The following is a 27,812-nucleotide window of genomic DNA, read 5'->3' as shown; positions in this document are numbered from 1 at the left end:
ACTTCTACCTTCTGGTAAGAGTGGAAATTTAAGAAAACATGACCAAACTATCTTAAAATAAAAGGTTTTGTGTATCCATCATTTAAACATTCATGTGTGTTAATTTCACAATTAGCATAGACCAAAAAGCAGTATCTCAACACAAGATTACCACACTCAATATACAAGGGTTTGTCCCCAAATCTCTGCTCACAAAGGTCTTCCGTGAGCAATGTGTGTGCACCAGGGGAAAGTCATGGAATAAATAAACAGGGCAAACGATGTGGATCTATAATGTGTATGTAAAGAATGTGCACCATAATTCTCATTGTCAACCAGACACCTTGTCTCAAAATCTCTACACAAGACCAAAACGACAAGCACTTTTTCTCTCCTGTCGAGCTCTCAACAATTTGCATAAGAAGTCTCTGTGCAAAATTAGTTTCTTTCCCCCTTACACATGAATACAGACATACACCTGGAAAGAGAGCAAGAACAATCCATCCAGTGCTTCTATCTTCCCTGCAACAAGGAGACAATTCTCATGAGTAGGGAGGGGATCTTTAAAAGACGAGGTATCTTTTGTATGAATGAAAGAAAAATGAATGAATTAGTGCAGATAGTACAATGTATAACTAGAGCAGTTTTCAATGAACATGTTTTGGATTATAATTAAAGTGATTTCCAAGGAATATGTGGAGACATTTGCACAAAAAATAAAGAAACCACTAGCCAGTCTTCATTGTGAATAATTCTTGACATTGCATAACACAGAGGTTGACCATCAGTTACACTTTGATAGCTCCTCCACCACGTTAGACCAATCGCACTGGAAAACTGTGAGGCTCAAGCTAGATCCCTATTGATAGTACATATAAATGGCTGCATATTTTCACAAAGCTATACAGTAGTCGTGAAGGAAAATAGACAAGGTCTGCTGGCTCCAAGCATTTGGTTTGTTACAGTCACTATCTTCATGGCCTTTTTCTTCCTGCTTCCACTACTTCCTTTAGCATGTTTAATCTGGCGTAGTGCACCAACAAAACTCAAAACTCAGAATCAATCTACTGCTCTGAATTGATCAAGAGTAAGAGTTTCTGAAATCAGTGGGGAGAGGTCTCAGTTTTGTAAGGCCTGGACAAAATGACGTAGCTTCAGGCTGTGTTGGGGGCATGCCGTTTACATGATGCATGCCCAGAAAGTGGCCTGAAGCTATGCCAAGGCCGCGCCAATGAAAAAGAACCAGGCCAAGGAGGAGCAGATAGAAGCCAGCAGCCCAGCTCAGAACCATGGTGGCAGGCCCAGATCGGGACCAGGCATGGGCAGTTGCCATGGTTCCAGCAGGAACAGCGCTAGCGTGGCTTTGCATAACACCTTGGGCCCATTTGTACTGGGCCTAAGACTTCGGCTTGGATGGCGACATCTCAATACTCAAAGGAGTGCCTCTCCCAAAATGTGTCTATCCAAGAACTGAGGCCCTCCTCTGTGTCTGACCAGTAGGGCAATAAAAGCACATGAGAGATGGTCTTCTCTGTGGTGGCACCCCAGTTATGGAATACTTTCCCCTTGGAGACCCGATTAGCACCAATGCTGGTGTTTTTTTAGTGTCAAATCAAAACATGGGGGAGGCATTAATTAAAGCTTTCACAGCCTAACTGATTTTATCCAATGTGCATGTGTACTCTGGTTGGAATTGTTTCCAGTCATTTTCACTGGTTTTATGCTATCTGGCTTGAATTGATAAATGATTTACTGTATTTTCTGGCGTATAAGACTACTTTTTAACCCAGGAAAATTTTCTCAAAAGTCGGGGGTCGTCTTATACACCGGGTTTCGTCTTATAGGGTGGGTGCTGAAACTACCGAGCCAGATTGGGGCATCTGCAGGCTTTGTATACAATCCAATCCAAGCAGACTTTGGATACAACAGGTTTTCCTGCTAAGTACCTGCATGTCATAAGCATTTGAATTAAAATTACCATATTGAAATCAAATCTGATGGGGTTTTTATTTTTATTTGGTGTTCATTGGAAGAGGGGTAGTCTTATATGGCAAGTATATCCCAAACTCTATATTTTAACTGGAAAAGTTGGGGGTCGTCTTATACCCCTAGTTGTCTTATACGCCGGAAAATACGGGGTAATATATTTTAGTATGTTAAGGTTATTGTTAGTATGTATTGTTTTAAGCTGATTTTATTGTAAACTGCCCCCAGATCTTTGGATATAGGGCAGGATATGAATATTATTAATAAATTAAAAATAAAATCTAAAAACATATGTCAACAGCTGACTTAAAAGAAAATTTCCTTGGTATTAAGGTTTTCTTGCCTGCCACAAATCTAGTTACTAGAACATCACAGACATTGAAGACTCAAGTTTTCAAGACTGATTCACAGAAACAAAAAGACATAAACACAAACCAAGGCATTTTTAAAGTAATTGGTACTGTGTATCCATTTTTTTCATTCAAATGGTTCATAAGTGGAAGCCTCTCTGTTACACAGCATTCAGAGTCAAGTAGGAAGCTGCTGCCACACTGCAGAATTAATGCAGTTAGCCACAGCTCCATCCTATGGAATCCCGGGATTTGCAGTTTGTTGTGGCAGCAGAGTTCTCTGATAGAGAAGGCTAAATGTCTTTTGTTGTTGTTGTTAACTGCCCTCAAGTCGAGCTCGACCCATGGCAATCCTATGGATGTGATATCTCCAAGATCCTCTGTCCTCCACTGCCCTGCTTAGGTCCCATAAACTCATACCAGTGACCTCCTTAATAGAGTCCATCCATCTGGCATGTGGCCTTCCTCTCTTCCTACTTCCCTCCACCTTTCCCAGCATTATTGTCTTTTCCAATGAGTCCTTCCTTCTCATGATGTGTCCAAAGTACAACAGCCTTAGTTTGGTCATCTTGGCTTCCAGGGAGGTTTCCGGCTTGATCTGCTCCAGGACCCATTTGTTTGTCCTTTTGGCTGTCCTTGGGATCCTCAGCACTCTTCTCTAGCATTACATCTCAAATGAATGGATTTTTTTCTCATCTTCTTTCTTAACTGTCCAGCTCTCACATCCATACATAGTAATAGGGAATACAATGGCTTGCATGAGTCTAACTTTTGTGCTCAATTGTATATCTTTGCACTTTAGAAACTTTTTCTAGTTCTTTCATGGCACCCCTCCTCGTTCTTAATCTTCTTCTGATTTCCTGACTGCAGTACCTATTTCTATCAGTGTTTGATCCCAGGTATAAGAATTCTTGTACTACTTCTATTTCTTCAATATCTAGGTTGAGCATGTCAAGATCCTTGGTGATCACTATTTTGGTTTTCTTCATGTTCAACACTAAGCCTGCCTTTGCCCTTTCTTTTTTGATCTTCTTTAGTAGTTGTTCCCAGTCTGTGAGGTTTTCTGCTAGAAGTATGGTGTCATCTACATATCTTAGATTGCTGATATTCCTTCCTCCTATTTTCACTCCTCCCTCTTCTGTGTCCAAGCATGCTTTTCTTATAATATACAAGTTGAACTACTGCATACAAGTTGAACTACAAATCCCATAATACAAAATACAAAACTACAAATCCCATAATTCCACAGCATTGAGCCATGGCAATTAATGTGGTGTCAAACTATATTAATTCTGCAGTGTAAATGCAGCCAAAGTGTCTTTAAATAATAATAATAATAATAATAATAATAATAATAATAATATAGTTTTTAAAAATACAGACCTCCAAATACATTTATAAACATTACCATCTTAGCATTAGTTAGTGTGGCTTCTAATCCTTTTCCCCCCCTTGGTCCATTGATTAAATTGGACATGTTCATTTGTCTCTACTTGGTTTCTGCCTGGACGAACAGCTCTTCCTTTAAAAATGCCTTGATACAAACTGAAACTACCAGAAACAGTCCTCTGTGTTATAAACCTTATTGAAACAAGGGGAAAGTGTACTCTGCTTATGGAGAATGCTCATTCATTTGAGTGGAATTTTCACTAGACATGCTGCCAATATAGTTCTTATTAAAAAAAACTTTCAAAAAGCAATGCAAGTAAGGTCAGCATGTTCACTACCAACGTCAATGAGAATTGTTCATTTCAAGACTAACTGGAGAATAATGCATACAATGTCACTAGATATAATTTATTATACAAGAAATATTTGGTTTTGAAGGATTGTACTTCGTTCCAGAACAGCAAACCTGGACCAATACCCAAAAGAGTATTTTTCCTGTTTTCCTGTTTTGCCATGGCAAAAAAGTAATTGTTTTTGAAATACTGAGCTGAGTGAGGATCCTACAAGTATATCAGAGATGGGCAAGCAGTTGAAAGTTCACCTTAGCAGCACTGTGACCACTACTGCCATAGTTGCCATCAAAATTGGCAGCAACAGTGATGGATTTATGGTGCAGAACAGTGCCTCCCAAACACAGGTTCTCCAGATGTTTTGGACTTCAGCTACCAGAATTCCTAGCTATAAACCAAGTTGGCTGGGGCTTCTGGAAGTTGAAATCTAAAACATCAGGGGAACCAAGGTTTGGGCATCAATGGTGCATGCAGAAGGGAGCCAGAACATTCTCCCACACCTTAGAGCTTTTTTAGACCTTGAACTAGAGGGACTCAAAGAATTCTGAAAATAAGCCTTTGTCATTTGTGGAGTTGTGGCATGGTATGGGGATAGACAATAATCAGTGGTGTTATTTAGGAAAGGGCAGTTGTGGTGCCATGATTTTATGGCCACATTTTGTGGTTTTGGCAGCAGCAGTGACAGGGCAATATGATAGAGGCTTTGAAATGGCCTTGAGGGATCTATCCAGACCACACATTGTCCATCCTTGATGTATATACCTAAATGGATTATGAAGCCTGTCTTCTGTACAATATTGTCAAAGGCATATATATAAACAAGAAAGCATATGCATAAAACTACACATTCACGTTCTTTCTATTTCTGTCTCTTGATACACACATGCTATATCCATTTTTATCATCTGAGCTGGGTACGAGTTTAGGGCAGTGGAATTCGGCTGTCAGAAATAGACTTTTCCTCCCATGAACCCTCCTCACAGCAGTGCTTCAGGCCCCCTAAATGTGTGAAACAGAAGACCAGGGGATTAGACTGTGATATAGGGAGAAATGGGTGATCTTTAAAATGGTGGAAACACCTTCCATTTCTGGAATGAGGACCATAATGAATGACCTAGTGCTGGCTGTGTTCAAAACAATAGCAATATTCCTACTGACAACTCTGGGAATGCACAAGCCCCAGGTCAATTTACTTAACTCAAAAAGATAAATGCTAAATTGTTCGTTTTCATTGTTCAAATTGTAGATTGTAGAAACATTTATTGATTAAAAGCAAAATCATTTATTTTCATGGCTGGCTGCAACATAAATCACATTTTGCAATTCACCAAGGGACAGATGGGGCTGAATGTTCTTAGGTTCCCAGGGCTTGTTTTAGTAAGGCAGAATGTACCTTGCCCTAACACAGGTGACTAGCTCTCAAGAAAAAAGAACAAGAAAACAAAGAGACTTCATGCTCTTGGCAAATCTGTGTGCCATACAGCATTATAAATCAATAGCCAATCAAAATAATTCTTGTCTGTAACTTTAAAATACATTAGAAAAATTCAAGCTTAATAAAAAGGAGCATATATGTTGCACACCCATTAACCTTTATTCCGAAACAATGTGCTAACATTGATCTATGTCAATATTTGCTTGATGATTCTACCTTCTCTATATTTGTTTGTTTTCCTTAAGATGCAAAATTCAGTAAATAGCAATACAGCTCTTATGAGGCTTACAAAAGAAATATTGGGAAGGAGATTGGGAGAGAGGGAGGTAACAGTAACTGTCAGTGATGTCCATCAAAAACTTCACCAGTCACTACTGGTGGTGGATGATGATGATGATGATGATGATGATGATGATGATGATGATGATGCTTTATTTATATAGCGCTGTAGATTTGCACAGTGCTGTACATACAAACAATAAAATCGATACGAGTAAACCTGCCCATGGCATATAATCTAAGAAATAGGATAGATGGATAGATTTGCCATGCTCTTCATGGGATAAAACCCTATGAATGTCAAGGGAAGTATCCCGGAGAAAGAATGGGACATCATGATATTAATGAAAATGTACACAATGTTTTTCTTACTTAGGGAACAATCCTAAGTGAAAGGGGGGCTCCAATACTGGAACCTCCAATCTAGCCAAAGCACTACCAGGCTGTTGCTAGCAGGTGGACATAACAAAAATCCTTTTCTCATCCCATCCCCACCCTTGTCTGCCTGGTCTTTAAAAGAAACAAATGAAAAATAAGCCTCAGAGCTGCTCTAAATTTCCTTCAGTGGTGGGTGAGTGTCTGAGAGGCCTCTGGATCCAGCAGATCAACATCTTTTTGCCCATCAAACATGTCAGAACTCTGACTTCACAGAGCAATTTATTGTGAAAACCTAGAGGGAAGGTGCAGGCTCTAAGACTTCATCTCTCCTCTGATGTTATTGCTTTATTGAATACTGTACTTACCCATAGGAGCATAGGATTCTGATCTCAGAACATACTCCCATCTGGCAAAACATAGTCAGGGCCATCTGAGCCAACACTAGGTCAGCTGTGCTGAATCTAACCCAACACAGTTTAGGGATGTTGGGAATCACTTAAAATTGCCCTTACCTTGGCCTACCTTTGAGCCAGCATTGCAGCTACTTCCCTGGGCTGGAAGAAATTAGCATCTATCATAATTTAAGTCTCCCTTATTTCGCATGTCCTCTACCCACTTTTAAATTCATCTGATAGCAGATTAGCCAGCAGAGTAGTTGTGCCAGCATATCACTCTGTTGACCAAATATACTTCCAGATAAGTATGTCTGCTAACTTGTGGCTAATGCCAATACCTTACAGCCTATGGAACTTTAGAATCAAGACTGTGTTGTTAGGCTCACACTATCACTACTTCAGTGTGGTATGCTGTACTCACCACATTCAGTTAGGATGGCTTTCCCTACCTAGTTCTTTGTCTACAACACACCCTACCAAGAAACTGGCAGTAGCATAGGATCAGTTGCATGGCTTTCACTCATTTCAGTGGGATTGGCACAGGAATACCTTGCAGTGGATCTATCACGTCACACTGCAAAAATCAAATTGTGGCAACAACAAATAATGTTGGAATAAAACTATACATGATCTAAGTAAAATTAATATTTTAATAAATCATATTGAAGAGACAAACTCTTGTATTCAGCAGAGAAAAACAGTATTGCCTTGTTTTCAGTCCTTTGCAATGTTCATGTTAAGGCCAAATGATACATTAAATTAATTACATAAACATAATTAGTCTGCACAGTTTAAAATGTAATAGCCATATGTAAATGTAAAGAGAAATATGAAATACAAGAGTTTTACTTGGGAATGAAATTTAGGAGAGCATTAAAAAGGAAGACTATAAATAACATTTAAGGATGAACACAGATTTTCACCAATAACTGTTTTGTACTGCCAGTGCTCATATGTCATTGTTTGTACTTTCTACATTTCATTTTACTATGACCCTTCCCCCGACGCGCATTTACAATCCCCCAAGTATATGTGATGTGGGTGTATATGTTTGCATCTCAGAACATTTCTTATATCTGGTGAGATTGATAGGAGTACAAAGCAAATGCTATAATACATTTGTGAGTAATGTGTTATATTATTGTTATTTAATTCAATCATTAGTAGTTGGTAATTAAACCATTAGAGGCTTTTGTTTTTTGTAACGAAGTGATTTACAGAGAATGGCATGTTTGATGGTCGTGTTTGTCCCCTTGTTGCACATTATATTATCGGCTCCTTTAAAAATGCTCCCTTTGGAGATTTTACATTGTCTTCCCTATCTGCCACTTTCCAGATGTTTTGGATTAGAAATCCTATAATTTGATTGATGATAGGGATGGTAAGGTTTGTAGAGCAAATGCATGTTGAAACTGACAGGTTGAGACACATGTTCCTTAAGCATAGTATCTTAACAACTTATTCTATTAAACACTCTTACTGCTCTGTATTTCTTATTTTCATCCCCATCCTACCTCCTCCTACCAATGTATATCATGTTTAATCATCTGTCAGATACCATGAACTGCTTGTCTGGTTTGGAAAAAATAAATAAGAAGTGATGTGTCCATTCCAGTGGGGAACTCTGATAATGAAGTGCAGCGGTAAAGGACTATACAGATCAGTTGTAAATGAAGAGTGGAGAATTTTAAAATTAGGAATAACTGATTTCTCTACCACCTCACTCACTTAAAATCAAGAAGCATCAACTGTAAAGATCAATGTACATGCTGTGAATATAAAGACCAGAAGCTCCAAATTCATATTATAACATCTCCAGTTTCTAATAATCCCAGAGCTCTCCAACAACCACCCTCCTCAGTCATGAATAATTAGGTAAACCTTTTTATACATGGTACCACAGGAACAATACGTGCTCCAGGAGACATAACTTGTAGCACATTGTTGTGGGAGATGGGACAAGTTATCACATAATTAGTTAAAGCTAACTAGTTGCTCCAAGTTCCAGCAGTGAGTGCCATGAACCAGTTTAATTTATTAAGCCTCACAGGAGGGAAGGATAACTAACCAGCATACAACTAGTTGAATTCAACCAGTTACTTCCAAGCAAAGCCTTACATATACAATACACTGAGAAACTAAGGCTGCAAATCTAAACACATTTACTAGAAATAAAGTCCACTCCAGAATGATCCAGAGTCTCACTTTGCATATGGCTCATATACAAATGTCTTGAATCCATGTGGAGGTTTCAGAAATTATAAAATGAAAAAATGAAAAATATGTACCTCATAGATCATTATCAAGTGAAATCTTACAAGCAGTTGTGAAAATCAAGAACTCCTGATGTCTGAAGAGTTTTTCCAAATGTGCAGTTTCCTGTAAAAGAAAACAGTTTGATTGATCAAGAATCCAAGTAATTTTCTTTATCTAACACTATATTATACTACCACTCTGTGGATACAAAGGTCCTTGTTTCTAGGATTTATGATATTTTAACTATACAACCAGATGAAATGCAAGCTATATAGCATTCTAATTAGTTGTATAGTGATCACTAGGGCTGTTTACTGGATTCATCTTAATTCCAAATCAAATTAGGCCAATTTGAACAGATTTGTATCAGCTGCTGATTGGTTCTATGAAGTTCTAGATTGGAATGGCAAAAATTAGGCTGCTGTGCACTCTTCTTGAGATTGGGATATTAGAAATCCATAAAATGGCTGAGAACCTGAATTATTGCATTATGAAGCAGTGTACTGAACCTCTCTCTCCCTGTTACTACCATTAAGTGCAGTGCAGAAGCAACACAGGCAGCTATGCTGCATCATTGAATTTTACCAGGTAGGCAACTTAGAATAAAGCAAAAGTACCCTACCATCCATCATCATCATGTCTGATCTGTTATTAAGCTGTTATTATCATTATCATTACAGGTATAGCTCAGTAAATGAGGCATATGTGTCTCAGGGCTTTACTTCTTTAACATGGGAAAAGAAGAATACATTCGTATAGCACAGGAAGCAGAACTAACAATATGCATAAGTGAAGCAATCAAGTAAAATGAGTCTTGATTAAATAAATTTTAGGGTCTGCTTGAAGGCTTTCCTCCAAAATGCATCCAGAAGTGACTTTTTATTTCACCAGCCTCCATTTCACTTAGAATTTCCATTTTGGTGGCCAGACTTATAGTTCTATCACTTTTTAACATGCTGGGGGTAGCTGGTGAGGCATGTTATCTGCCTTCCTCTTTTCTCACTGTTTTGCTATTCATGATGCTACATAAAGTATTCTGAAAGCAGCCTGTTGTAGTAAGGCACCCAGACAGCAATAGGATCAGCTAGAACAGAATTCAATACAAATGAATATTCAGCACTACATTTTATGCAGGTATGGGGGCAGATTATAGTGAGTTTGATTTCCCAGTATATCTCAACAGGGGACGGTCTGCAACCTGGATTCCATAGAATCATAGAATTGTAGAGTTGGACAAGACCACAAGGGCCATCCAGTCCAACCCTCTGCCATGGCAAGATTTGTTCAGAGGAGGTATGCCATTACCTTCCCTTGAGGCTGAAAGCATATGACTTGCCCAAGGTCACCCAGTCGGTTTCCATTGGAAAGCAGGGAATCAAACACTGGCCTTCAGAGTTACTATCCAACACTCAAACCACTACAATTGTATTGGATTTAGGCTAAAAATTGAACAGATTTTGGCCGGCATTCTGTTAGTGAAATATGTATGCAGGGAGACATATTTGTCATAGCGTAACATACATCATCTGCTGACAGTGATGGAAGTGGGGTTGACATACAGCACCATTGGATATTGTGACTATGCTCTGAGCAATGTACATTGCAGTTGTATATTGTTGTTGTAGTAGCACAGTGCATATTGCAGGTGTGCATTGTGCACTGTACAATGACACCCAGTCAGTCACATATGTTGCACAATGTTGCTCTTCTGTATGGGAATTGCACAATGCTGGCACAATGTATCTCATTTACACTGTGCTCACATGATGTTGGACTGCAGCCTCTCTTTGCAAGTATAAATTTGAGAGTTTCTATTTATATCCTCATCTGGTTAGATTTCCCCTTAGTTCCAAGCAGAAGTTTCAAATTTAATTAGAGTTGTAATTAGGCTAGTTCCTTCACTTGGCAACTGACAGTCCAAAATGTAGGGAGCTGCCCAGATAGAGAAATGCAGTCTACCTTCCCAAATTTCAGAAGCCTATCAAAAGAAAGACTCTTTTCATTTTCATTGTTTAAAAGGATGCTCACATAGAACAGATTCTAGTGGGTGGGGGGTAGGCTTCAGCAATACAAAATAATTCAGTCGTCATATTTCTGCAGGTGTGGTATGGTACATTCATCATATTCTGGTGGGTTGGATGGGGTCATGTTAACAATGGCATAATAAAGTAACCTTTAACATTGGTCTCAAGCAGGCAGGCCATTTCAACTGCCACACATCCTGAGCGACGTGGGACCATAGCGACCAGACACCATGGTCCACAACAGACGGCCAGCAATGTGCATTGGGTTTTTCCCCCAACACTTCTGTGGCTGGGTTTGTGCCGATCCAGGGGTGTATATCATCTGAACACCATGCCCCAGAATGGCCAGAAGTCAGTGCTTTTGGCCTATCTGTTTCAGGCCTAAAGTGAGTGGGAATGAGTTGTTCGCTTATAGCGTCTCTAGTGTAACAAGGAAAATTTTTGAGTCACTTTCCTAACTGTTTCTGCATCCTTGGACATTTTTAGAGACATTCTGAGCTGAATTTTTCATATTTGATGTCATTTTCCTATCCATGCAAAAGTTCTTTTCAGTAACAAAAGGAAAAAGTAAACCAAAGGCCTGTTACAGACTGCCAAAATAAAGCTGCTTCAGGTCTCTTTGGAGGTATGCTATTTAAATGATGCAGAGCCCGGAGGTCGCGCCAAAGCCACACTCCATTCATAAGCACTGGACTAGTGCAGCTTTGATGCAGCTTCTGGATTCTTAGGATGCATGCATCATTTAAACAGCATACCTCCAAAGAGACCCGAAGCAGCTTTATTTTGGCAGTCTGTAACAGGCCAAAGTTGTTTTTTTAAATACTGTAATGAGTAGCAGCAAAATTATTTTAAATATGTAACTGAATTATTTCTTTAAAATTCTGACTTCTAACTAAGCTATTATCTTATGTAAAGACCTACAATAAATTCACCACAGCAGCACCATACTGACTAATGTCACACTGCAACATGTATGGAATGCAGAATATTTAGAAATGGAGTGTAATTTCCTTTATTTGGAGAGATGTGGGCTCTGTCATGTACTAGTCTGTATGTCTGAATTCTGATGGTAAAATGTAATTCTTGTTGTTGTGTGCCTTCAAGTTGTTTCCAATTTATGACAACCTTAAGGTAAACCTATGATGGAGTTTTCTTGGCAAGATTTTATCAGAATAGCTTTTCAATTGCCTTCCCCTGAGGCTGAGAACATATGACATGCCCAAGGTCACACAGTGGGTTTCATGGCCGAGTAGGAATTGAACCCTGGTCCCAGAGATGCAGTCTAACACTCAAGGCACTATGTCACATGGGCTCTACTTGTTGGTTAATTACATATTAACGTTTAAAACTGTCCAGTATACAAAATTATTTACTGGCACTCCTATTCAAAACATTTTTATCGATTATGCAGTTGTGGCATTATTTTAATGCTCTTCCAAAATAATATAGAAACATGACATGTGATATTAAAGGCATGCAAGGCATTACTTCCAATTACTTATAACTACCACAGCAAAATTTAGGCTTAGTCTCAATATTTTCATTGACTTCAGCAGGCTTCCTTATTTGCTAAATTTCAGTACATCAGCATAATTATAAACATTTATATATTGAAAGATGATTAATATGCAATATATCAACAAAGCATATCAAAGCAATCAGTTTTCACTCTTAAAGACTAAAAGGGAATAAAGAAATCAAGTAGCACCTTTGAGTCATAACTACTTTATTCTAACAACCGGGTGGCTGTTTTCACAGATACCAATCCACATCTTCAGAAGATGAAAGTGCTACTTGATTCTTTATGCCTTTTGACACTAAAACATAATAACACAGCTATCTTTTTGAATAATACTACAATCTAAACCTCTGACTAAAGATTGAACACCAAAGTGGGGGGGGGGTATACAAAAAATATGCTAACAGAACACATTAAAGTCACACACTCTTATATCTAACTAGTATTTTTTCAGCAATATTCCTCTACAAACATATCCATAAGAGAGAATAAAATTGTCCTATCCAACAGTTTGAATGCACCAGGTGAAGATTAAGTAACTCTAAATTTATAGAGTCAGATTGTATATCCAACAAGGTTTCTTTCTTATGTACGCTAGTGTCCATGGCAAGTGACTATTTCAAGCCTTGGAATATAAGTTATTCATATTTTACAATCAGAAAGGTGGGATAGAGAGGCATTCCCTCCATATGTTTTTTTCTATATTCATTTATTTTAACATTTTAGCAAGCCGGCAGGAAAGAAGTGTACCCAATAACACTGGCACAGTTATTTGTTGTTGCTGCTGTTGTTGTGTTTTTGCCTTCCCCTGGGAGGATATAACTTACCCAAGGTCACCCAGTGGGTTTCATGGCTGAGATGAGAATTGAGCCCTGGTCTACAGAGTCATAGTCCAACTCTCAAACCATTGTTCCATATGTTATTTCGAGTAACGTACATACAGTATAGGCATATGTCAGCAAAATGAAGCAAAGGAAATTCATTGTGCTCTTATGAGCTCTATAATGTGTTACTATAAACTACTGCAATTATCTCTCTGCATGTGCATGCATATGATGGAGAACATCAACCATATCTAAAAGCCATGTACTCTGTTGTATAAAGTGTGTTATTTGTTGTTGTGTGCCTTCAAATCATTTCTGACTTATGGCAACCCTATCGCAAACCTTTCACGGGGTTTTCTTAGAAAGATTTTTTCAAAGGAGGTTTGTCATTGCATTCCCTTGAAGCTGAGAGCATGTGACGTGCCCAAGGTCTCCCAGTGGATTTCATGGATGAGCGGATAATTGAACCCTGGTCTCCAGAGTTGTAGTCCAACACTCAAACCACTACACCACGCTGGCTCTGCTGTATAAAATACTTTGGTGTATTCAAATTCATGCCAAGTCATAACAGCTATGCATGCTGGACCTATTGGTACCAGGCAAGGACCTTTCAGACTCAATTAAGGACCGTATCGCATGGGGTTAAAAGAGTGGCTTACCTTTCCCGAATTCAGTGCTAATTCCCGGATGGTAATTCGGCTGCCATTTATGTGTGATAGGACCCAGCTGCTTCCTGAATTAGCACTGAATTTGGGAAAGGTAAGCCACTCTTTTAACCCTATGCAATAGGGTCCTAAGTCCCTGAATCCTCAGCATTGGTATCTTTTCTTCTTTTTCTTTAAGCAAGCAATAAGGCCTAAGCTATAAAAGCAGCCAAGTGATATCTTCAACTTTACTTCTCCTCCTTCTTATCAATTACTTGGATAGTCATCATGTTGTTATACACTTACAGACAGCAGTACTTCATGACGCTAAGTCTGCCTTAGTTTGTATGCAAAAATTCCATTCTCACCACCTTTACTCACATATAAAATTAATTTCCCTTCAAATACTTTCCCCTCTGACTCAGTATAATGACTCGTGTAAAGATTCAGGCTACATAACTGACTCAGATCCTGATACACAGTAATCCTTATTCAGAAGGCTTTATGTGTCAGCAACTGTAGTACACATTTCAGAGTTAAAAGCATGCAAGACTTAACAGCAAAAAGAAAGTGGTTTGGAATCTTAAAACATAATGGATATATTTTGGCTTATGCTTTTGTAGACTAAAAGCTAGTTCAGTAGATGCATGAACTAGGGTTGCCATACCTGAGGACCTCCAAATCAGGACAAATGTAGGACAAGGTTTAAAAATGTAGGACTTTTTTTTTTTTATTTCCTTGCCAGGAAATAAAAAAAAAAGTTCCAACATTTAACTTCCTACTCCTCCTCCTCCTCCCCAGCTTGGGAGGAAGCCTCGGCCTCCTCTCAGGCTGGGAAGGGGCGCGGGGGCCACCCGTCATCGCAGCCATCGGAGCCACCTCCAAGGCCTCGCTGGGGCCTGGGAGGGAGCGTCTCCACGGCCAGAGCTCCAACCGCGGAGAGCCCTCCCAGGCCTCAGTGAGGCCTTGGAGGACCCTGCAGCGTGCGCAGGGGCGGAGGTGGTCGCAGGTGGTGCCGTCCCAGTTTTGGAGCCAAACCGGACTGGGACGGCACCGCCCAAACAGGGATTGTCCCGCCTACAGGAGGGATATGGCATCCCTAGCATGAACTGTATCCTCAGTTGGCAGATATAAAGAAATACATGTATGCATGGTACATAAATATTATTTTTTAAATTGTAATTGGGCCAAAAGGGTATGGAAGAGTTACATTCTGTGCAATTTCTATGAAAAGCTTGAAGATATACAAGATAAAGAGAGTCACTATGTAACAGCAATTTGTTGTTGTTGTTGTTGTTGTTAACTAATATTTGGTTATACTGTAATACAACTTTCCTCCCTTTATTGGATTAAATTACCATTCACAGTAGGACAAAACCTTGGTTTTAACTGAATAATAAACAAATAAAATCAGATTGACTGAATCAAACTTATTGAGCAATGATTTATTCATTTCTACTGAAATGTTCTCCGCTGTACAAATCAGCTCTAAATACTGAACTGGGGAGAAATGGTTTCTGAGACTAAGGCACAACTTAAAACAATTAAGAATTAAGGCTGAAAGAACATCTTTCCATCTATTTCAGAAGTTCAGAGGCAAGAGTTAGTCCTTGTGTAGCCAAAACAGCACCATCCATGCATAAAGAGGAGGTATTGTCAGAGCTGGGGTGAGCCCAAGGTTTGCACAAATACTATCCAAAAATATCTTAAGGAAGAATAATCCTTGATTAAGGGGGGGAAATTCAAAACAGTTCAATGATTACTGAGCTTAGTAGCCACAGAGAAACAAAAAAATACACTGTGCAGGACTGGAATGGAGTATCCTAGAATCCTGAACAGAAGCAGTCTCTATGTGCAACATTTGGCTGCAGGGCCTACTTGTATATAAATCATGACTGAATCAAGATAACTAGATTTCCTATTTAAGTTCATAGATTCTTTCAGCCAGGAGTGGCCTTCTATTGCTCATTCATTTTTAATTTTCTACCATGGGAGAACAATATTAATGAGAAAGCAAATTTGCATTTATATATCAGAATAGTTACTAAAACAGAAACTTGACCTCATCTAAAATTGCCATTTCTATTAATAATCAATATGACTAATAATGTTAATAATTGTACACTAGTAGTTGCACATACAGATCTGGAGACTACAGATTTGAAAAATAGCAGCCTACAGTTTCTCGGTTATTGTGGTTATAGATCATGTGGCGACAGTAGGGCAAGCTAAGTAGAGTAGGTCCTTGTTATCCACTGGGGTTTGGTTTCAGGACCCCCTGTGGATAACAAAATCTGTGGATGTTCAAGCCCCGTTAAATGCAATGGCATTAAAAATTATGTCCATTATAGAAAATGGAAAATCAAGGTTTACTCTTTGGAATTTATACTTTATTTTAATATTTCAACCCATGGATGCTTGAATTCATGGATAAAAAATCCATGGATAAGGAGGACTGGCTGTATATTTAATTCAGGGAAGGTCAAATACCAAAGGACAACTTCATTTCTGTTTACATATTAGTTCAAAAAATTTGAAGTACAGTAGGTACATTTGCATAAAGTGCAGATTGAATTAATTTCACCCTCATGCCTACAAGTTGCCAGCCTTAGCCATGGTAAACTCATAATGCCTCAGGGTAGAACACAGACATGGCACATCGAAGGCCTCAGGCTCAATTGCTGTCATTTCCAGTTAAAATAGGAATAGGTAAAGAGAAAGTCCTCTCTCTGCCTGAGACTTTAAAAAAAAAAAACTCCTGCCAGTCAGAAAAAGACAATACCCTTGTCCCTCCCTTTTCATGGACTTGGAGTCAGTGGTCCCGCTCTTCGCAGGATGGACAAGCAGGGAGGGATAAAATGGTAGTGTGCACCCGAGCATAGCCCTACATGCATGCTACGGGTGCGCAGGCCATTACTGTATTTTCAATGGGACTCGAATATTTGCGAGTCACCATTTTTACAGGGGGGTCCGGAACAGATCCCCCATGAATTGGGAGAGGCTAGTGTACTGAGCTATGCAGACAAACATTTTGAACCAGGGTTGTGTCAAAGTATTTGGCTGCCAGAACAACAAATGGCATCCCCAACCCATGAAAGTTAAAATCACACAAGCACTTCTCCCCATCTCTAGCTGTAAAAATGCAGCAATAACAAAGTAACTAGCAACTTGTGGTTGTTTAATGACAACAAGTGTTACTGCCTGAAGTGGCCACTTCATTCCTAATGGTTGGGCTGGCCCCAGTTTAACCTGGTTAAGGTAGCATCCTAATGGGTTTGAGGCACAAGCTTCAGCTGCATGCAGCACAAAGCCACTATCCATATTCCAGTAATTCCTACCCTCAAGTGACTGGTTTTTATATCTCTAATGTTAGATCAGCACAGAAACCACAACAGCTTGGAGGCTCAGCCTCCTAATTCCAGATGTCTGTTGACTATAGAGATTATCAGATTGGGGGGGGGGGGGGGTAATGACAGGAGAAGGATGGAGCAAAGTGCCATGCTCCCATCCTTATTGTGTGATCACACAAAGATTATAGGTACATGGCGCTTATCCTGTTGTTATTCCATCAATAAAAGGAATTGTCCCGTCACTTCAGTATTAACGGTTTATCCTGTTATGAAGAAATGGAGGTAAATGACAGAACAATTCCTCTTCAGTGACGGGATAATCACAAGATAATCATGACGTCGTCTGGTAAGCTTCACGCAAAAATGGGAGCATTGCACTTCACTCCTGTCCTTCTCCTGCCATTACTCCTTGTCTGTTATCTCCACTGTCTGCATGTATAGTGAAAATTGGACTGTAGCACTCTGTCTAGAGGAGGAAAAGTAATAGCAATAGCAAGTACATTTCTATACTGCTTTTCAGTGCACTTAAAAACTCCCTAAGCAGTTTATAATGTGGTAAACTAATTGCCTCCAACAAGCTGGGTACTCATTTTAGTGATCTACAGAAGGATGCAAGGCTGAGTCAACCCTGAGCCCCTGGCTGGTATTGAACTCATAACCGTATGGTTTGTGACTGAGTGGCTGGCTGCAACACAGCATTTAACCACTAAGCCACCAGGGACTTCCCTGTGAATTGTTTATTGCTGGAGCATTCCTGGATCTTCATGGGTTATGTCCCAGATAAGAGGGATGTGTCTGAAAATCTTCAGCACGATTGCATGACTTTGCCAGGAGTATGCCTTTTACTCCTGCCTTTTCCCCCTGTCTGATAACCTCTAGATCTATGATTAAGGTCCGGTCTGCACTGGCTGGGTATCCTTGCCCTGACTTCCTCCTGTAACTTTATTCTGACTTCTATTTTGACACCAAATGGCTGTTCACATGGACATCCTCCTCTACTGCATTGCACGACTGCTGCTGCAGAGAGATGCTCACTTCTGAGGTCAGAACAAGGTATCCAGCACTGGTTACATGGCCGGGTGTCTTGTTCCGACCTTAGAGTCAAGCAACCCATGGTGGCAACAGCCACACCTATGTGAGCAGCCACTCAGTATCATAATGGAGGACTTGGGATCTTCTGGGAAGATCTGGAGCAACTGGGGACTTTTTAAAATTCATGGAAAGATGGGTATATTCCAGGTTGTCGCTGAACAACCCAGATGTTCTGGTCTGTTCGCACCATACTCAGGGATTGGGCACCATGTCATCTGATCTCCCAATCAAGAGGACGGGTGAAGGCTAGATTATTTGTCCTGTGCATATCTCCCTTTTTGAAAGAGCACTGTTCCTAGAGTGACTTCTGTTGAAAAATATCATAACCACTCTGAAATAGGACATTGAGGGTCTTTTCTATGGAAAAGGGGCAGGTCTGACTCATACATAAGTCATTCTTCTATTATTCATTTTGCACACTTTACACTGATAATGCAAAACAAAAAACCACTCAGACCATATTAGCATGCTAGTACTTGAACTACAGGATAAAAAGCAGGAAAACCTTTCAAATGAAATAACTGTACACAGATTCTACCTGTTACCAACCACTACCACCAATTTTAGACAAACCATGCTAAAAAGCCTTCGTCAACAGGCCCTGTAGCCTTCTAAAAACAATCTCTATGTTGGTTGCAATAAAAAGTACAAGGACTAGTACTGAGGTCAGGTCCACTATTATTGGAGCAAGGCAATATCTCACATTTTCTCTGGGGTTTCCAAACCATTCTGTGGCTGAGGTAATGCTTGTTGCTCTGTGTATGTACAATCATTGTCAGTGAAGTGTATATTGATGGCCTCCTCACCATCCGGCTGTTCTAGAGTTTGGCAATTGTGAGCCTCCACATGCACTTAGACTCCTACAGTCCCTAACCTAAAGCTGTTCTGATGAGAGGTGTAAACAAAGAAACAAAAATACAAAACCCCATTCAGAGGCCACAGAAGATTGATAAGGTTGTGATGATACCAACTACTCAGGAAAATGTTTTATTAAACACAGTTGCAAAGCTGGCCCCGCCACTAGGTAAACTGCTCTTTCAGTACCTCAGGGTGTTGAGAATGGCAGTGCTGTGTGTGAGTGTGTCTGTGCCATGCATTCATGGCTAGCCTGCTGCCCTTAGGTGTGATAGGGATGCTGTCTTGTCAGCAGTTCTGTCTGTTCAGCTTTTGTACATGGAATGGAGACCTGGATTACACACCCTGTCTTTTGCCTAAACTAGCAAAATGTCTTGGGCCACCCCAGCTTAAGGACTCAACAGACCACCCCTTTTCATGCCAGAGTGGGGTCACAGCGGCTCCGATCCAGTCTTTCCAGGATGTGCAAAGGGGCCACAAAAAGCGGCTGGAAAGGACACCATAGCCATGATGCCATGGCTTGGTGGCACTCCTTTGGTGCTGCGTTGTATGGACAAAGCGCCGGAGGAGCACCATGGTGCCATTCACTGTGCAGAGCAGTATCACAGCACCCTGGGGGCAGTGTCGGGGCGTGCATCATGTGGACACGATGCCCCAACTCCACCCCTATCCCCCAGCTGGCCTTTCAGGCTGGTCTAAACATCCCCTTAGTGACATTTACTGCTGGGCAAACATGCTTTGAGACCTAAAGGCACCAGACCCCTGTCTTATCTTGCAAACTAAGCAGGGTCAGCTCTGGTTAGTATTTGGATGGCAGACCACCAGTGAATACTAAGTGTTGTGGGCAATATTTCAGAGGAAGGAACTGCAAAACCTCTGAGTATTCCTTCCCTAACAAAACCTTATGAAATTCCTGGGGACTTCATAAGTCAGCAGGTAACTTTAAGGCACATGAACACAAACAAGCATGCTTTGAATTGTGCTTTGATATATGGTCCAGGAGGACCATATACCATTGGCCTTCATTGCTGCAAAAACTCACTTGAATCTACAGGGTCCTCATTATAGCGCCTCATCATGTCTTCATTCCATTGCCTTCTTAATTAAAATGACTGCCCCAGCAGATTAGAGATGGGGAACTGTGCCCCTTATATGCCGTTGTGGGGGCCCTCATCCTTGGCTATGCTGCCTTGGGAGAGTCAAGGATACCCACTCCTGGTGTACAGAGAGAGTGCCACCGTCAAAATATCTTTACAGGACGGAGGTTGGGTATGAGCCGCTTGATATCTGAAAGGCAGGTTCACAGGGCACAAGGCAGGCTGGGCAACCATTTAGTGACTGGATGGAAAAGCCCTGGCTTAGAGAAATTCCCAGAATTCCATAGCATGGAGCCATGGCAGTTAAAGTGGTATCAAACCAGATTATAGCCGGAGTATGGCTGCAGCCTTAGGACAGCTCTGCCTGCATGGGTTGAGCAGACCAAGCCCCAAAAAGAAACTGCAGGTAGGAATGAGCTATAGCATCCAGCTAACTTGCAAAATCATCACAAGGGAAATCACTTCACACCAGTGAAGATTTTGTCGGTTTAGTTATTACTATGTAGAAAAAAGGAAGCATTTGTTTTTCTGAATCCACCAGATCTGCTACCAAGCCTTTGGGCAATACTTTGACAGTGAATACAGTGGAGCCCACAATGTTTAAATACACACACAAACACAAATACACACTGGTCAATATCTTCAAGGTCCAAAGCACCCTGCAGAAACAATCCAGTTTGAGAGCTCTTTAAAAGCCCTGGCTCAGTGCTAGGGAATCCTGGGGACTGTAGTTGATGGTGGCACTAGTGCTCCCAGGCTCAAGGTCTCACAAGGCTCCAGTCTGAAGAATTCCCTAGCCTTGAGCCAGGGCAGTTCAAGCAGTCCCAAACTGGATGGTTTCTGTAGTCTTTGCATGTCTTTTTGTGCACTGACGACCATCGTTCAAACTGGACCTGCAACTTCATTGCCATACACAAAGGATTTGTACTTTGTATTGACATCCTCACAGTGGCATATATATGTCTGTGCCTGGCTGAACACGCCACCAAATGCATCTGAGGAAGTAGACCGAAGTTTAGGAAAGCTCCTGCTGCGAACTTCTTTCTTACAGTGATTCTCAAAGGTGCTGCAAGATCTCTCTCTACAGACTGCTTCTACAGACTAACACGGCTAGGTCTTTGAACTGTACAGTATCTTCATTGTATATATTCATATATATTAGACCAAATGCATCTCAGGAAGTTTAGGAAAGCTCCTGCTGCCAACTTTTTCCCCCCAGTGAATCTCAAAGGTGCCACGAGATCTATTATTATTATTATTATTATTATTATTATTATTATTATTATTATCATTATATCTGACTGTATCTGAGAAAGTAGATCTAAGCCTAGCAAAGCCCCTGCTGCCAACTTCTTCCTCTCAGTGAGTCTCAAAGGGGCTGCAAGGTCTCTCTCTACAGACTGAGATCTTTGAATCCCAATGCTTCCAAAGGGACCCACAACAAACTCCCAACTCCTAGAATACCACAGCAAAGAGCCACATAAAGAGTTAAAGCGGTGCCAAACCGGGTTCTTTCCCCAGTGTGGATGCAGCAACCCAAAAGGCAGCTGAAGCGTGGCTTGCACTTACCTGCAGAGGAGGTCAGTGGAAGGGGTGTCTTTCCCTGGGAGAAGGCTGAGGAGGCGACCCCAGAGTGGGGCTGGGGTCCCATGTCGTCCTCTCCAAAGAGAGAAGAGAGAGCCTCCTCCTCCTCCTTCTCTGCTGGCCTCGGGTCCCTTGCTCTGGAGCTGAGCCCAAAGGGACGCCTCCTTGCTGGCTGCTGGCTTGCCTTCCTCCCCCAGAGACCCACAACAGCCTCTCCCCTCCTTCTCCTTCCCGCCTGCAAAGTCCCTACTACACTCAGCAGTGGCTGCAGGAGGAAGGAAGGAAGGAAGCAGCATCCACTTACCAGGTAACCAGCCAGGGCTTTCCACAACAAAACCTCCAGGTTCACAGAGAGAGAGAGAGAGAGAGAGAGAGACCCGCCCTCTGCCCCCCTTTCCCCCCCCCTTTCTCTCTCTCTCTCTCACACACACACACAGAAAGGGCTACTGAAGGGGACTCTTTTCCAAACCTCTCTCTTCCTATTAAGGGAGGTTCCCCCTTTGGAGAAGGGATGGGTAGAAGGGACCTTTGTGGTGGTGGTTGTGGTGTGCCTTGGGTTTCCTTGGCAAGGTTTTTTTAGGGATAGGGGGGGGGGGGGGGGCTTTCCCTTGAGGCTGAGAGAGTGTGACTTGCCTCAGAGGTTTGCATGGCCAAGCTGGGACCAGTCGAGCCCTGGTCTCCAAACTGGACCTGCCACTTCTTCCTTGCCGTACGCAAAGGAGTCAAACAAGTAAATAAATAAATAAAACTTTTCTTTGTATCCCGCTTTTCTGTCGCACGGCAATCAAAGCGGCTTACATGTTAAAACAGCACCAATATATATAGGACATGATACATATACAATACAATGTCTGACACACACGCGCGCGCACACCCTTTAAAAAGAATTAAACATTATCTGTGGATGGACATCCTCACACACCAAGGGCCCATCTGGAGAATTCAAAGACCTAGCCGTGTCAGTCTGTGGAATCAATACAGAGAGAGATCTTGCAGCACCTTTGAGACTCCCTGAAAGAAAGAAGTTGGCAGCAGGAGCTTTCCTAAAGTCTACTTCCTCAGATGCATTTGGCCATATATAAAATTAAAGATACAATTCAAAGGCATAGCAGTGTTAGTCTTCTACAGACTAACACTGCTATGTCTTTGAATTGTATCTTTAATTTTATATATGACTAAATGCATCTGAGAGAGATCTTGCTACACCTTTGAGACTCCCTGAAAGAAAGAACTTGGCAGCAGGAGCTTTCCTAAGCTTCTGTCTACTTCCTCAGCATCTGTCTACTTCCATCAAATGCATCCGAGGAAGTAGGCTTATAGGTCTTGGTCTCAAACATCATAGTCCAAAGCTCAAACCATGGCTCTCTAGAGGGGACCTTGCTCAGGGGTTGCCCCCACACACACACACATTTTTAATTTTTACTATTTCCTAGACACCCCTCTCTTGCACCAACTTCGCCCCAAATTTTGTCTCATAGGGATTGTGAGGAATTTATTGAGGTTGTCCCTGTGAGCTGAAAGGCTCCCTCCTCTCTCTGTTCCCTTCGGGCTGCATCCACACTGCAGAGATAATGCTGGTTGAGAATGTTTTAACTGGCCTAGCTCAGGGCTACCAAATTAATTCTGGGAAGTTAAGTCAAGATTTATCACTGACGACTCTGCTGTGACTTCTACAGTTGTTTAAGTGCACAAAATTCCACAGTGCAGATCTGTAGTAAAAATTGTGCTTGACATATTGTTTTTCCAGGTACACAGCTACCAAAAAGCACAGGAGCCTTCAGGTTTGGAGGTGGAGCGGGGAGGGTTAACAATCCTATGGGAAATATGTGAACATAGAACATTGCAGAAATTGGTGGTGTGCATTGTTTCACATGGAAGTGTGAAATCTGAAAACCTGCTTTAAAGAAAGAAAGTTGTTATCTTAATTTCTCTTAAATTGCAACTGTTGCGGGGTGAAGGAATTTTGAGACAAAAGATGTACACCATGAATTCTGTATCATTAAGGAAAACATACTGAAATGGGTGAGAAGAATATAGTCATTATATCACTTTAGCCACGATGCATCTGACGAAGTGCGCTTGAGTCTGCAAAATGACATCCAAATAAAACATGCTGGTCTTCCAGACGCCAGAAGATTCTTTGTCCATCAAAATCCCCTGTAATTCAACAAAAATTCTTCACGGTACATTGTGTGCAAACGCTGAACTGTACCGCATTCAGTCAAATGGATTAACTGCTTTCGCTCAAAAAATATTGTTATGTGAGAAGATGGCAAAGTGCTGCTGTTGGCAGATGATATTTATTTTCATTGTCCAACCAAAGTGCAGTCTTTATTCATCAATTTGATATTCTGTTAATAAGTTTGTCAGTTCATAATACAAGTCCAGTAATGATTAAGCTATCAGAAATCTGGCACAACACATAATCCTTACCTCAGAAGCAAATACTTTTTTTGATCTACGTCTTTCAGAATAAACCATGACTGGACTCATTGTATCATGGCAATGTGTTGCATTTCATGGCACAACCCCCAGATGATCTTTGCCACTATTTTCAAGCCTGCACATTTGCAAAACATAACGTAATACCCCCTTGCAGGCAATGTATAAGAATAAAAATTGGCGCCATGTTCAGGATGATATTCTGCATTTGAGGGATGAACTTCAGTTCAGTCCCACTTTAGTTTTCAAAGAAAACAGGATTCAGTACAGGTTTGAGCGGGTGTCTGCAATGTGTGCAGTGGAGGGAGCCATACCTTTGTTCAGAAATGATGGGTAGCAACAGCATTCAAAACATCTCTGGGTACCTGGGAGTCAGTATTTTAATTCTAACTTCCCAAACCGCTTAATGTGGTACCTTTGGTAGGTCTGTCCAATGCCAGAAGCAGAAGCCCCCTAACTACAGTGGAATGAATATAGGTGAGAGAATGGAGATGTAGCACACAGAAGGGAAAACAAAAGAAAGAAGAAGAGAGTAAGAACAGAATAGATGGATGGCTGCCTGTGAGAGGAGGAGGAAAAGGAAAGAAGGGAGGAGGGTTCAGTGAAGGCCAAAGAGGGTACCAATGATCTGAGAGAGAAGAAACACTACATTGGCTCCACACACACCAGTCTTCCTTCCTTTCCTTTCCTGCCACTCCATCTCCATGCCTTCTTGCATTTTGTAGACAAAAATTGGAGCCACATATGGCCAAGCAGCATCAGAGTGTCGTCAGGATATCAAATGTTATCTATTTGGGAGAGCATACAAGCTAAAAGAAACTGCAGCATTTTTCTTTTTCAAGACTCTACTGGGAAATGCGGAATTGTGTCCCCTCATCTCCTCTCTCCCACCATTGGATTACAGTTTGAGTGCAAACTACTTTAGCATTTTGAACTCAGTATGCAACAGTTAAAGTAATCTGAGAACAAAGGGGGAAAGGAGGAGGAGGAGGAGGAGAGAAAAACTGGGACATTTTAAAGGTAGCTGGAAAATAGGATGACAGAGGAGTGACTGGCACTGTCTCTTCCCAATAGGGATAGCTGAAGGGTATGCGTCCCATCCTGAGCGAGAAACATTTACTTCTGTCAAGGAACAGCCAACTGCACCATAAAAACAAGCTGGCATGATGCAAAGGTACAGAAAGCTCATTTGTATATCTGCACAGATAGCTGGGGTTGCTGGAAGACAAAAAATGGAGAGGGAGAGAACTCCATTCTTCTGCTGGCTAAGGAAAAGGAAGAGAAGGGAGAACTGAAGACAAACATCGCAATAATGCTGGTGCTTATAGTGATAATATTTTTTTAAAGTGGTATTAGAGCAGGGGGTGGGCAAGTGCACACCACAGGCTTCATGTGGCTCCCAGAGGGCCATTTTTGTAGCTCCTAAGAGCTCCCAGGTGTCAATTGTGTTTTTTTTAAGTTTTGCTTTTTAATGCCTGAAAATGGTTTCTGGGAGTGTGGAGGGCATTCCCCTCAGGTCTAGAGCCCCACTGGAACCTGAGGTCAAAACAAAAATTTTTTAAAATTTATTTATTTATTTTATTGGGCTCAGCATGCCTGAAAATGCCTTCTAGATGTACAGATGTCCCCTACAGCGCATATGATGGCAACAAAGCTGTTACAGGAAGAAGAAATGAATATGAAATGCAAAAGGATGAGGGTTTTAAAAATAAGGTAACAAGGAGGAAATAATACAGGTTAAGTATGACAGGAGAAGAAGAGGGTGTATAAGAGCAGGTGCGCAAAACAAAGAAGCATGTGACTGGGTGATAGAAAATAAAAAACCTTCTCAGCCTAGTCATGGATTTTATTTTGTTTAAAATAAGGAAGCCATGTCATTATACCTTAAGAGCCAGTGACTGTTCTTAGCTTCAGGAAAGCTGAAAGGGAATTCCCTGCTACAGGAAAACACTGTGACAAATAATTTATTCCCAAAACTGATTGCATATTAATAAATAATTATGTCAGTAATTGCCTACTGGTAATGCCAGGCTCCACTTCCATCTACTACCATGTTATGACTGGTGGGCCTCATTCATTTTTCATCTTTCACAAGTAGTTCCTGGACCTGAAAAACTCAGAATGCTTGTTAACAGGGGTTGTTAACAATCCCTAGCAAATGTTGCCTCCAACTCCTGCTCAGTTATATTGGCTCAAAGGACATTATAAGCTACATAAAATCATAAGGTCTAATACTGTACCTTCTTTCAAGAACTTAAGTCCACAGCCTTTCTATATTAGACCAAAGGCCTTTTTGGTCTAGCATCCTGATGCCAATGGGAAGCCCAATGGTGATTGCATGTGATTGTTTCCTATTCAGACTCGGAGCTTTGAGGAGGAAACAGAATAGGTTTTTTTAAAAGCATTTATGTGAAATACTTTTATGTACACTGAACAATGCCAATGTAAGGAGCTCAAGGGTGTATCTGCTCTACACAGTTATTTGGGGTTCATACCACTTTAACTGTCATTTTAACTTCTGTGGCTGCTTCCCATGGAATCCAGAGATAGGTACTTTAGGATTGCAAGCCTCTGCTAGAGAGGTCTAGAAAGAATTCTACATACTTCATCAAACTACAAATCCCAGGATTCTGCAGAATGCAGCCATGACAGTTAAGTGGTATAAAACTGGTAAAACTGTATAGCACAGATACATATGGATTGGACCCTTGGGGTTGTTCCTACAACTTCTGGTGTCAGTTTAAGACAGAATGCTTAGAACTACACAAGTGAAAGCGTTGTCAGCTGCCATTCCGAGGGTGGAGTTCAGCACTTTCAATTGCCTTTTTTAAAGTTCGAAATAAATTCTAGAATGGATTCACTGTCCCACTGAATACTATTTGCATGTGCTCATATATTTTGCAAATCTTCTTGCAAAATGGAAATTATATATTCAAAGTACATGTTCTCTATATAGTGATGTACTACCATTAGGAGGTCATATACCATCGTCGCCCCGGCCCTCTGGAACACGCTGCCCATAGAGCTCCGCTCGGCCACCTCCCTGGCCCAGTTCAGGAGGGAGTTAAAAACCTTCCTGTTCCGACTAGCATTCCCTGAATCAATCTCCAGTTAGTCTTCCCCCCCTTCGACAGCAATGGTAGCTGGTTGATGGGGTTTTAGTATTGGTTTTAATAATTTTGTGTAATGTACGGCATTTTAATACATGTATTGTTTTGTATTGTTATCCTGTTGTTCACCGCCCTGATCATTGGAATGTATTAATGTATAAATATTGCCAAAAACTCAGCTCATGTTAACAGAGTTAGTGTTGGCATTTTCTGGTACTACAGAAGATTTTAAGTGACAGAAAATGTCTGGTACAAAGCAAAAGGCTAATGATATACCCTTGCTAAATGAATCCAAACTTCAGCTTCATTTCTATCATTTATCACCCCTGATTTGTAAAATCCATAATGTGACAGAAACAATTCCAACAGTAGTGGTAAATTTCAAGGCAAATGAGATTGGTAAGTGATAAAATTTCATCTTCATTCGTATCACTTATTTTACTATTATTTGGGTATAAATGTCAATAATTGTTT

The 27,812-nt window shown here is 40.9% G+C and overlaps 1 protein-coding gene across 1 annotated transcript in view; it reads right to left on the bottom strand.

The window, feature by feature from the left end:
* GLIS3 (GLIS family zinc finger 3) overlaps positions 1–22,085 on the bottom strand; it is a 203,759-nt gene extending 181,674 nt beyond the window's left edge. The window contains exons 1-2 of the mRNA XM_042455475.1: positions 21,772–22,085; positions 8,830–8,920 (exon numbers count right to left, since the gene is read on the bottom strand). The gene's annotated coding sequence lies outside the window, so the exon portion shown is untranslated. The remainder of the gene's footprint in view (positions 1–8,829; positions 8,921–21,771) is intronic.
* Positions 22,086–27,812: the final 5,727 nt, after the last annotated feature.

Source organism: Sceloporus undulatus, chromosome 2, assembly GCF_019175285.1.
Source record: "Sceloporus undulatus isolate JIND9_A2432 ecotype Alabama chromosome 2, SceUnd_v1.1, whole genome shotgun sequence".
Taxonomy (NCBI): Eukaryota; Metazoa; Chordata; class Lepidosauria; order Squamata; family Phrynosomatidae; genus Sceloporus; species Sceloporus undulatus.
Note: the sequence above shows the minus strand (reverse complement) of the source record. Positions and strands in the feature narration are given on the sequence as shown.